The sequence below is a fragment of the Rana temporaria genome, chromosome 2 (assembly GCF_905171775.1).
Source record: "Rana temporaria chromosome 2, aRanTem1.1, whole genome shotgun sequence".
Lineage (NCBI taxonomy): Eukaryota > Metazoa > Chordata > Amphibia > Anura > Ranidae > Rana > Rana temporaria.
This window is the reverse complement of record NC_053490.1, coordinates 359,768,290-359,781,066: the sequence shown is the minus strand read 5'-3', so window position 1 is coordinate 359,781,066 and position 12,777 is coordinate 359,768,290. Positions and strand designations below refer to the sequence as shown.

At 43.7% G+C, this 12,777-nt stretch overlaps 1 protein-coding gene and 1 long non-coding RNA gene across 4 annotated transcripts in view; one reads left to right on the top strand and one right to left on the bottom strand.

Moving 5' to 3' along the window:
• Positions 1 to 12,777, bottom strand: part of SLC26A9 (solute carrier family 26 member 9) — a 736,991-nt gene that overhangs the window by 374,711 nt on the left and 349,503 nt on the right. The window lies entirely within an intron of this gene.
• Positions 564 to 1,798, top strand: LOC120927150. The gene is made up of 5 exons (XR_005747044.1): positions 564 to 677; positions 774 to 896; positions 1,081 to 1,185; positions 1,407 to 1,512; positions 1,680 to 1,798. It is a non-coding gene; the product is annotated as an uncharacterized LOC120927150 (long non-coding RNA).

Below are 12,777 nucleotides of genomic sequence, written 5' to 3'. Positions count from 1 at the left end.
TTTTCCTGGCCTTTATTCTTATTATTTGACCAGAAAATGATTTACTGTAGCAGTGGTTTCTTATCACCAGGGTTTTAGGAACACACTACCAAATGGTATTGTGTTGAGCGGTCGTCTCGTTTTTTCATTGGTTGACCCGTTTTTGGCCATCTGTATGGTGCTGGGACGTGTGGACAGTTCCTTCCTTTTTTTTTTTTTTTTTTGCTGCTGGGACTCAGAATGTCCCTTAATATTTAGCCGCCTGCTGCTTTACCTATACTTCTATGTTACACCCTGACACGCCTCTTTTTACGCCCACAGTGTCTGCCTTGTATCTATGATACTAACTATACATGCCCTGCACCCCTGTATACACGGCGATACCCGGCCAATCAGGGATTCGGTGCACTTCCTTGGCGCCTCCCACTTGGGCTGCTGTATTCAGTTCTTACATTCTATCTATATGGCGAGATCTGGCCAATCAGGGCTGGTTCTGGCCTCCTGGTGCCTCCCACTTGGGCTGTCCAATCAAGCCCTTCCTACTCTCAGGGAGCACAATGTATTCATACGGCGCTTGCTGATGATGTCATCAAGCCAGCATGCAATTCCCCAGTGTATTTAAACCCAGCTGCACAGATCAGCTGTGTACTCAGCACAGGCTGTGACCCTGGGGCATACACGGACGCTACATGCACACAGTAAGTACCTGCTGACCGCCCTTAATCTCCCTAATCCATTTCCATATCCCCTGGATGTCTATTGAAAACGGTGCTCTGTTTATTATATGTCCACAGAGGTGTTTGCAAGATGATCTCTGTTACATGGGAGATGCTGTTCCTTTATTGATGGATGGCCTTATGTTTGCCTCTGTGAGCTGTCTTTTGCCCCAGCTTTAGGTCCCCTAGTGGATTTTTAAGGTATTTATGTCTGGCATTTGCTATATGTAATGGTTCAAAGACATCGTCTAATATTTAGATACGTCTCCGCCTGACGTGGACTTCCAATATATTTATTTTATTTATTATCTTTTCTCCCCCTTTCTTCTCTCATTTTTCTTCCTTTTTTCTTTGCATCCATGTGTTGCCTTTCCACTCTGCATAGGGATTCGGTTACCTGCATCTCTATCCCCGACACGTCTTCTTTTGCCTGGGGACTGTAATGTGTATTTGCTCATGTCATTATTGACATATTTGGCCTGGACCTGCGGTATGTTTCCAATCAACATGGTTTACTTGTTGCCCTATTATATATTATAGGATGTAAGACTTTGCAATTTATTTTCTTTACTTCTCTTTTTTTCTCCATGGACATATACGCATGTAGACATATATATATATATATAGGCGTATATTATAATGCTTAAGGATATACATATATTGTTAGCGTAAATATGCGCTTATTGCTTTTTTCCTCCCCCTCTTTATCAGATCATCGATCTCTAAACATATTTTTTGTACTATCTACTACCATCGGTATATATTTCATCTATCATTGGAATCTTCCTGGATGATTATATCCACCGCTGTGTATCAGGTGATGTAGCCACATGTTGTAACCCATATGTATTGCAAAAATTTGTGTGTTTTTTCGCTGGTTTTAATCAATTGATAAAGATATATGTTTTAGGAATTTTTTCTTTTATGTAAATATCATCATTATCATTTTTTATGCTGTACTAATATGATGTGTACTATTCACAGATTGTGAAAATCATGGCTACATAGTAGCAATAATCCTGTTCATTTCGTCCTGAAGAAGCCCCACGGTGAAACGCGTAGGCGACTTCAATAGGATTCTTTCACTATTCTCTTGTTCTGAATGGTTGTATTGTGATTGTTATCAGTTGCTTTCCATTATACCATTGTTAGTGTACATTTTGTAAATTTTTGTAATAAAATATATATTTTTTTATACTTCCACGAGCCTCAAAGTCCGATTTTGCCCACTCTTCTTGAAGGGGTACTGTTCTATAGCCATATCCCTATGCTCTTCTTTCTTACTACTGAATCACTTTCTCATCTGTCTTAACACTGAACTCATCTGCCCCACCAATGTAACCCGCTTTCTCATCTGCCCCACCAATACACCTTTTACATCTGCCCCACTGCTTCACACCCCCTGCTTTTCTTCCCCAACACTGAACCCTCCTGCTAATCTGGCCCAACACTGTACCTCCTGCACATCTGTACCCCCCTGGTCTTCAGCCCCACTTCTGTACCCCCTGGTCTTCAGCCCCACCTCTGTACCCCCCTGGTCTTCAGCCCCACCTCTGTACCCCCCTGGTCTTCAGCCCCACCTCTGTACCCCCCTGGTCTTCAGCCCCACCTCTGTACCCCCCTGGTCTTCAGCCCCACCTCTGTACCCCCCTGGTCTTCAGCCCCACCTCTGTACCTCCCTGGTCTTCAGCCCCACCTCTGTACCTCCCTGGTCTTCAGCCCCACCTCTGTACCCCCCTGGTCTTCAGCCCCACCTCTGTACCCCCCTGGTCTTCAGCCCCATCTCTGTACCCCCCTGGTCTCCAGCCCCACCTTTGTAAAGCATGCTGGGACTTGTAGCCCAATCACAGCCTGTAATGCTCCTGCATAGCATAGTGGGACTTTTAGTTCTATCATAGGCTGCAATGAAAATGCAGAGCATGCTGACACTTGTAGTTCTATCATAGGCTGTAAGAGAGGTGCAGAGCATGCTGACACTTGTAGTTCTATCATAGGCTGTAAGAGAGGTGCAGAGCATGCTGACACTTGTAGTTCTATCATAGGCTGCAAGAGAGGTGCAGAGCATGCTGGGACTTGTAGTTCTATCAAAGGCTGCAAGAAAGGTGCAGAGCATACTGGGACTTGTAGGTCTATCATAGGCTGCAAGAGAGGTGCACAGCATGCTGACACTTGTAGTTCTATCATAGGCTGCAAGAGAGGTGCAGAGAATGCTGGGACTTGTAGTCCTATCATAGGCTGCAAGAGAGGTGCAGAGCATGCTGGGACTTGTAGTTATATGATAGGCTGCAAGAGAGGTGCAGAGCATGCTGGGACCTGTAGTTCTATCCCAGGCTGCACTGTATGTACATCGTTTTAGTTCCCCTCTTCCCAATCCCAGCCACTCTCTTCCCCTCCTCCCTGTCTATCATTAAAGCATGGAAAAGATTGTACAGACCTGAAGTCAGAGCGTGTTCCTCCTCCCCTCCTTTTGTGTGTATACAGAGCTGAATGAGAAGGAGGAGGGGAGGAGACAGATTCGTTCTGCTGTGTGTGGGCGGGCGGTAGCAGTAGCCTCGGCGTTGGGCTTGGAAGAAGTTAGAAGAGCAGTAGAACACTGACAATTTGCACCCCCCGCTCTCGCCAACATCTTGGTATGCCCCTTCTCCTCTGCTCGGAGCGGTCCAGGGAAGTGATGGGCTGCGAGAACCCTGCGGTGGCAGGACGTGTTGCTAAAACCGACTTGCTCCTGTGAGTGCAAGCCACTGGCCAGGTGTAAGCAGGCAGCGGAGTGATATTCAGCTGCCAGGGAGCCGGAACTATAGAGGTAGCATTGGAAAATATGGCTGCCTGTCAGCTTACTCCGCGGCCAGTGGCTTTCACACACAGGAGTTACATAGCCAATAAAAGAATGGTCCCATTTGCAGAATCTGACATTGTCGCATAGCAGAGATGCCAAAATGGAGATCCTACACATACTGCCGGAAAATAAGCCCTGGGGTGTGCCAGATGTGCCTGAGCATTAGGGTGTTCCCAGGCACACCCGGCACACCCCGTGCGCACGCCTATGCTTATAAGGCAGTATCAATTGCAAGAACTTTAGGCAGAAGGTTATCGGAGATTCAAGCTCTTGGAGCTTCAAAGTAAATATATATATATATATATATATATATATATATATATATATATATATATATATATATATACACACACATTATTTTCTTTCCAAAAGGAGTACAGTTGGTCTTGTAGATCATCTTGCCACAAACATGGCAACAGACTGCTATTTAACAGACAGCTGGACATTGCCTAACTTTCCAGAACACAGGAAAGTCTCACAAACTGATAATTTTCATAACTTTAAAATAGTATCTGTCCACAATTGTCCCTTTCAGGTTATCTAAATAAACCTTTTGTCATTCCAGCTTGGAATCAAGGGAAAGAAGTTACTGCCTGGACCTAGCAGGCTTGGTTGTACATATAGGTCTAGAGGTTGCGAGCCTCCATCAGCGGTGGCGGAGCACTCTACCAGAGCAGTTGAAGCCTCATAGGCAACACATTCAAAAGAATCTGTGGTGCCCATCTGTAGAGGGGTATCGTGGTCTTCCCAACATTCCTACTCAAACTTGACAGAATAGACCCGGGGGTCCTGTCATCAGGGAACTTTGTAGGAAGGACTACTCAGTCCTCTGTCTCATCCTAATTAGAGGATTGGTTGGACAAGTAGATCCCACCCTGTCAGCTAGTTATTTATCACTAGTACGCTAATTTTCCTTTCCTGACGCCAAACCATGGCAGCATATGAGCCCACCCATGTGCGTTCGGTATGTGGCTTGTTACAAAGAATAGGGTGGCGGCTAACCATGCCTTAATTTATGCTATTCACTGGTCCTGAGGGAGTGGTCAAGAGGCGGAGCTCTATCACTAGTATGCTGCCATGGTTTGGCGTCAGGAAAGGAAAATTACGGTAAGTATTTGATACAATTTTAATTTTTTTTTTCATTTTTGGTAAACTCCTGTCAGATTTTTTTTTCCCGCCATCTTTGTCCCATTTTGGAGATTTACCATCACTTCATGTCCCATAGCCAAACAGGAAGTGAGAGGAAATCCATGCAAATTAAGGAAATCCCTTGGGGACTCCCAGGTTACTAGAACTAGTGCCCATTGGAAGATATCCCCTTTGTTACTTTTCTGAGAACAACCCAAAATTTGGGGTTTTCTTTTACTTTCACTTTTAATGATATTGGAAAACAGGACTAAGGCCCCTTTCACACTGGGGCGTTTTTCGGGCGTTGTTGGAGCGTTTTTCGAGCATTTTTCAGGAGAAGCCTCATCTGCAATCCCAATGTGAAAGCCTGAGTGCTTTCAGAGTCCTTTCACACTGCCAGCGCCTGAAAAACGCTGGTAAAGCACTGCTAAGACCCTAAAGTTTTAGGGCGTTTTTGCAGTGCCTCAGTGTGAAAGGGCAAGGCGTTTTTACAGCGCTTTCAATTAATTTCAATGGAGAGGGGCGTTTTTGGAGCGTTTTTTTTCCAGCGCCCAAAAGCTGCTTCAAAGATGCTGTTTCAGAACTTTTCTCAATGCCCCACCAGTGCAACGCCTCAGTGTGAAAGGGCAAGGTACTTTTACAGCGCTTTCAATTCATTTAAATGGAGAGGGGCGTTTTTGGAGTGTTTTTTTCAGCGCCCAAACGCTGCTTCAAAGATGCTGCTTGCAGGACTCAGTGTGAAAGGGTTCATTGAGATGCATGGAGAGCATTTTATGAGCGTTTTAATAGTGCTATTTTTAACGTTAAAACGCTGTAAAAACACTTCAGTGTGAAAGGGGTCTAATAGAGAGGACGAATCTCCCTAATGGGGGCACGGACCGCAATAAAAACTGATAGATGTTCTAATCCCTCTCCTGAAACTAAAAAAAAGTTTTGCCTTTACTTATACTTTAACCTTACCAAGTTGTGTGTGCCCGAGCTGGCCAGAAAGTGGTTGGTTATCTGGGGGCAGGGAGATTTGGGAGGGATCTACCGACCCTGGGGATGACAGTTTGTTTGTTTTATTTACAGACAGATTGGGCTACTTCGGAGGGCTAAGGGCTGTTTTCTGCTCTGAAAATTGTCTGCGTGTTATTGTACAGAGGGGAGAGAAGACATTATATGGGACATGTGATAGGGGTCACTCCCTGTCCTCATCCCAGGGGTGTCCTAAAAAGCAACTATGGCTCAGGACAGTAAGTGCTTGTTTACTTTTGTGGTTTTGTGCCCTGTTTTTACCACCCCACAGCCCCTTTAACTGCAGTGGCCAGGGGTGTACACATGTTGCGGCTGCAGCAGGAATTAAACACCCTTGCACGGTTGTCAGTTACAACGCACGTTAAGCTAGACACTTTTAAGTGATTGGGCCAATCTGCAAGCGCCCTGTAACCTTGTGTAGTATGGCGACCAAGCAGTTAAAGAAGGCAGTGTAGAGGAGTTGTATCACCTCCTCACCACCTGATTTAACCCTTTGGACCCCACACAAGCACTGTGCAGCTGCGTGCATTGCACTTGTTTGCAGAGTGAAGGTATCATTCCTGCCGCAGCATGAGTAAAACCTTAGTTGTTGCCTCGGAAGCTAAAGGGGGTAAGGATTGGGGGCAGGGTTTTTACCACTGCCCAACTTCACATGTGAATAAGCTTTAGGGTGTCACTGCCAAATGCAACTAATGCCCCGTACACACGATCGGAAATTCGGATGGAAATTCCCACCATGTGTATGCTCCATCGGACTTTTGCTGTTGGAATTTCCGCCAACAAAAGACTGAAAGCTGGTTCTCAAATTTTCAGACGGAAAAAAATTCAGATTGTCTGTAGAAATTCCAACGCGCAAAATTCTGGCGCATGCTCGGAAACAATTCAACGCATACTCAGAAGCATTGAACTTCATTTTCTGGGCTCTTCATAGTGTTGTACCTCACCGCGTTCTTGACGGTCGAAAGTTCAGAGAACATTTGAGTGACCTTGTGTATGCAAGCCAAGCTTGAGCGGAATTCCGTCGGAAAAACCATCCAAGGTTTTTCCGACGGAAAATCCGATCATGTGTACGCGGCATAAGAGCTTATTCACAAATGTGGTATACAATGCTGCTCCTCTGGAAAGTGATGCAACAGGTGGTGAGCAGGTGGCCCGTTCATACGGGGCGCAGGGGTGCCGCCCCCCTAATCGATGCGCCCGTCCCTACTTTACATGCAGCCTTGTTTTGAGATTTGAGCCAGATGCCTCATACACACGACCGGTTTTCTCGTCGGGAAAACTGTTGGGGAAAAAAAGAAAGCAGGATCTCTTTTTTCACATCAAGAAAACCGCTCGTCTGTATGCTTTTCCGCATGCTCGGAATCAAATATGAGATGGGAGCGCTCGTTCTGTAAGACTAGTGTTCGTAATGTAGATAGCACATTCGTCATCACGCTGCAAATTATTGCATCGGTTAATGCAGCGCATTCTTTTCTTCTTTATAATGCTACAATAATGAGGTTGTTTTGCTGATTATATTCACAGAGTTATGACAAACTTGTTTCTTTATTATTTCTTGTGATCTCATGAATATTTATTTGTTTTTTAGAGCCAGATCTCCATAATAATGATTAAAAAAAAATTATTTAAAATTGTAATCAAGATCTGAATTTTTTTTTCAAATATGTTCTAGTGATCTCCATAATTTTTTATTTTTATTTTGATGTGTCAAGTTACCACAACAACATTAATTATTATCTTGTATTTTTTTTTTTACTCAAGGAGGTTGGTTGGTGTACCTTGTTAAGTTGACATTGTATTTTTGAAATGTACCTGCCTACTCACAAACTGTCCTATTTAAAGAAAAACACATAGGCAAGTATTTTCAGAAAATAAAATATCCAGTTATTCTGGGTAACAAAATAAAGAGGGAAGGCATTGCTGAAGAAATTGCTGCAATTTGCGAAGCCTTTGGACCCCAGGGCAGACATCAACTCTGTGGACAGAAAAATTGGGAGCTTGAAAAGTACATACAATGGGGAGCACAATCTGGTCCTGGACTCCCAGAGATCAGGAAGAGCAGCATACAAACGAAAGAGGATGTCCGGACCGCCGCACCCCAAAAATATTGCTTTTTATTGTTAAAACAGGATCACAGGATACATGCCACAGCAAACAGGATACACTATAACTTAGTGCTTAATCATAGCTGCGTCTTCTGTCAGACCAGACTGAAGCCAGGCCATCACTTTCTTGTTTTCTTTGTAGCCTTCCCTGCACCCTTCCCTGCTGCCTTCACTTCACGCTTCCTTGGAGCCTGTGGCACAGGAGGAGGTGGAGAAGGATGGGTGACCTCACAAATGTCTGTACTTAGTTCACCCATCAACCCCATATTTGGGGCCTTGAAAATAAGGGTCTCACAGAAGAGGCGTTGGCCTATCTCCATCGCCTGATTTTTGCCTCTTGAGTGGTGGGGGGGCTCTTGGAGTGTGGCATGAGCCTCCCTAATGAGGGCCAGTGTTGCCTTCTCCACGTTCCTACCCCTCTTGGGCCTTTTTGTTTGAAGGAGGAGGGAAGGCACCTGGGATTGGGTGCTGCCACTGGGCCCTGCCACCTCCTGGCTGCCACTGGGCTTGGCCACCTCCTGGTTGACACTGACCCCTGCCTCCTACTGCTAGTTTTAGTTTTTGATTCAATCGCACACAATTTTCATCTCATGACTGTTGCAAATTGAATGTTAAAAAAATAGAAAAGACTCTCATTCTGACCCCAGTAGTTTTCATTCTTGTCCCAATCATTTTTGGCCACCACTGTCTATTGATATGTTTTTTCAAACATTATTTTATTTTCAATATTAACATTTATTTTACATCATTAATTTTAGGACAATAAACCTTTTTAAAAATTCTATACCTGGCTCCAGCTTGGCACATCCACTTCTTCCAGGATGGAAGGCTCAGGTTGCTCCTCAGAAGCCTCAGCTAGGCTGGAGGGAAGGCTGGATGGAAGAGTGGAGGAAAGGGTAGAAAGTGATGGCCTCACTTCAAACTGGTCATCCAGAAAGTGCAATTTGTTGTAGTACCACAGACTGGGTACATAAACATCCACTGCTGCTGCTCCTGACTTCTGTGAATCCAAGACCTTAGTGCGCTCCCTCCTGTATGTACCCCTCAAGTTCCCAATTTTATTGTCCACATCCTGGAGGGTTGCAGTGGGGACCTGTGTCTGGACAAATTGCAGCAGTTTCTCCAGCACTTCCGTCCTTGCTCCTCTTTTCTTATGTATGGGATTTTTGGTTTACCACAAAGCAGGCAGCTTCCTGTATCTGACCAGGAACTCACACATAAAATCGTGCTTTTTGAAAGCATTCATTCTTTCTGCAAGACAAAACACAAGCCAAAAATACTACTGTCAGTGTAAACTCTACTAATCTTATCCCCATATAGGCCATAATCTAGAATCAGTATAGGCCACTGATGAGCCAAGTTTAAATGTTACCTTCGGTCTCACATTCAGCGCCTACTCCTTCCTCCGCACACAGGACGTAGGTACGACACATGCATGTTAGCTTTATATACACTGCGGATGCGTGAAATTCTGCCCGTGTTGCCCGCCCCTGACGTTATTTCTAGTATATTCCTCTCTTTCGGCGTGCAGTGGGAGACGACAGTGTGCAGTGGGAGACGACATGGCGGAGACACAGCAGGTGGCTGATAATTCCACTAATGACGAGGAAAGCCTAGAGCCAGAACATCACGATCCAGGAGGAGATATACGGCCTCAAATATGTCCTTTGCAGAGATGGCGGAGATGGTGGACATCTTGAGGAGGACAGACTATGATGGGAAGCATGGGCCATACTAGAACCCCAATGTGAGAAAAGCCAAGATCATGTCTAAAGTTGTCAGGAGTCTGCACAGGAATTTCGGGGTACGGCGATCCAAGTAGCAGCTCAGGAAACACTGGTTAGACCTGAAACTGAAGGAGCACTACCAGTACAGGAGGATCAAGAAAGTCCTTCAAAAAAGTTTGTATTTGTCCTGTGTTCCTATTATGATTATTACTTGCATGTTGCTCCATGTGCTTTTTTTTACAGTTGGACAGTTGCAAATGACAACTTTCAGGTTCGTGGGCACAGTAATCGGTCGTAGTAAACATTATTCACTCACTACATACAATGTTTTTGGTAGATACAGGGTTAACTACATTTGTTCATGCCTATTTGTATTAAAATACGTTTATGACATTGTTGTCTAGATGTGTTTGTAAATAGAATAAAATGCAAACTTGATTCAGTGTAAAGGAGAGGACACTCAGCAGCTGTTTACACATCTGGACTCAGGAGCACTAGTGTGGGACACCAGAACAACCTTTATAGGGTGTTCCCCACAGGTGCTCCAGTGGATACTTGGGGTGTCTCCATGTGTGAAACTTGACCAAAAAAGATAAGTATTCCAGCTTTGGTAAGGGCAAAAATCATGTTGTCAGCTTGGAACTCCGCCAAAACAGACAATTGTACCGCACTTCCAAGCAATTTTTCATATTCCTATTTTTGGCCTCAAATATCTGTGTGCTAAGTATACCTTTTTGTTTCATTCTCATAGGGGAGCAAAGACTCGGAGGACACCACTAAAGAAGGGGAGCAGAGAGAACCCCAAGCTGAAGATGGAGGAAGGAGAGGTGGATGAAGTGGTGAAAATTGTCACCACAACAGGTAAGTGTCTGTCGCCACAGCTTCAGGTAAGAGATGTAGGCCTGCATATTTATAATAGCTTTTTTTTATTCGTAGGTGATGAACATGTTGGTGAAGAAGAAACTCCTCATTTCACAAATTTTAATACAGGAAATCATGGTGTGTAGTCGAGAACTAGACATCATGAGGAATAACATAAATCTCATGGATCAAAAATTTAAGAATCTAAAAAACACAAAATCCCCCCCCCCTTTTTTTTTAACATCATTTTTTTTATTTTTTACTACTTTCTTCTTGAACACTGTGTCAACATGTGCTATCTCCCTTTAGGGGATATCAATGTACGTGTTTTGTGGATGCAACCCCTTCCTCGCAACTCAAGTAGGTGAGAGGAAGGGGTTGCACTCCCAAAACACGTCCATTGATCCCCCATGATGGGAGATAGCACATGTTGACATTAGGCATGGGATCAGGAGGAAAATACCCATTTTGCCTCACAATTTTAGTGCATCTTAAAAATTTGGCTTGTTCAGGGGTGACATCACCCCATCTGATGAGGGCAAGATCAACACATTTTGGACACATAATATCTGATATTGCCTTCAGTTTTTCAATGTTGAACTTTGTAAGTTCCAGAGTTGTGTATGTTATGTTTAGAAACATGCTTGTTTATGCCCAAAAAAATAAAAAATTATGAAAAAATGTAAAAAAAAATTAAAGTTGTACATTTTTTTTATAACGCACATGTGAATGTGTAAAACTTTTTATAAACAACTATGTATGGCTTCTTATTTCAATGCTAAATACCATTGTTATTAATAAGTTGGTGTTTACAGTGACAATGGGGGTTATTTACTAAATGAACATCCATTTGGCACTACAAGTGCACTAGGAGAACCTAAGAGGCTAAAAGAAATACAAGCAATAAATAAAATTCAAGATTTTAACAGATAATTTTGTTTTTATTATAAAAAAAAAAGATTTAAACATTGTCTGGCATAGCAATGACCCCCCTACCCGTAAAAAAATCAATATATTTTTGGTGCACTTCATGGGCATTTTGGGGGGGGCAAGCCAGATTCAGGCCCATCGGGGGATTCCCTGAAAGTCCGGCCTCAGGCCTAACTAAACAAAGATAATTTGGTGAATTTTTGCGCAAAAAATTGTGCAGTATGCAGCAGTATAAGATGTTGTGGTTACATTTGTATTTCGCCATGTGTCAGAAATAGGAGGAACCGGCTGGCCATTATCCCGAAGGCATTCTCAACAACTCTTCGGGCTCTGGCCAGACAGTAGTCAAAAACCCTCCTCTCCGTGGTGAGGGTCCTCTGGGGGAATGGCCTCATCAGATGTGGTCCCAGACCAAAGGCTTCATCTGCGACGAACACAAACGAAAGTCCTTCCTCATTGTCTTCATCAGGTGGCAATGCCAGGCCACTACTCTGGAGATGTCAGGAAAACTCCATCTGGGCGAAGACTCCACCATTGGACATCCGGCCATCTTCCCCACGTCCACATAGAGGAACTCATATTGTGCCGACACCATCAACACGATACTATGAAACCCCTTATAATTTAAATAGTATGCCCCCGAATGGGGTGGTGGCATAATGTGGATGAGTTTCCCATCTATTGCACCTCCACAGTTGGGAAAGTCCCACCGGTGGGCAAACTGGGATGCCACGGTCTGCCATTCCTGTGGTGTTGAAGGAAACTGAGGAGTCAAACCAGAAAAAAAAATATTAGTATTATTGCACATAACATTGCAAGCAGATTATACAAAAACATTCTTGGCCAACATCAGTATAACATTTATTTAAAGAAGTATTTAAAGACAAAAATATAAGGTTCAATTATTAGATTCTTCACCCCCTCTGATGGCCCATTGGAAACATTTTAGGGGGGGGGGGAGTTCTAGATGAGTTTGGGCCCACAAAAAAAAGCCTCTGCCACTCTGCCTACATTTTAATGAGAACAAAACCATTTGTAGACATTTTAGGGGGTGGGTTCTAGATGAGTTTGTGCCCCCCCAAAAAGCCTCTGCCACTCTGCCTGAATTGAAAAACAAAACATTTGTAGACATTTTAGGGGGGGGGGGGTTCTAGATGAGTTTGGGCCAACAACACCAACAAAAAAAGCCTCTATCACTCTACCTGAATTTAATGAGAACAAAAACATTTGTAGACATGTAGCAGGTACTTCTTGACTGTCAAAAATATATGTAAAAATGCGCAACCTTTAGAATGCAAATAAAGTTCAAGTGGATAAACTAATTGGCTTGAATAAATCAGTGTGGTATAAACCAATGACACAAACACACACAACAAAGTCCAATTTAAGGTGGCTGAAACACAGCTTGCTGTAATCAGAGGTACATGAAAGATAATCTTCATCCAGAGTTTTTAGCCAAACACACGAAAAATGGTGTA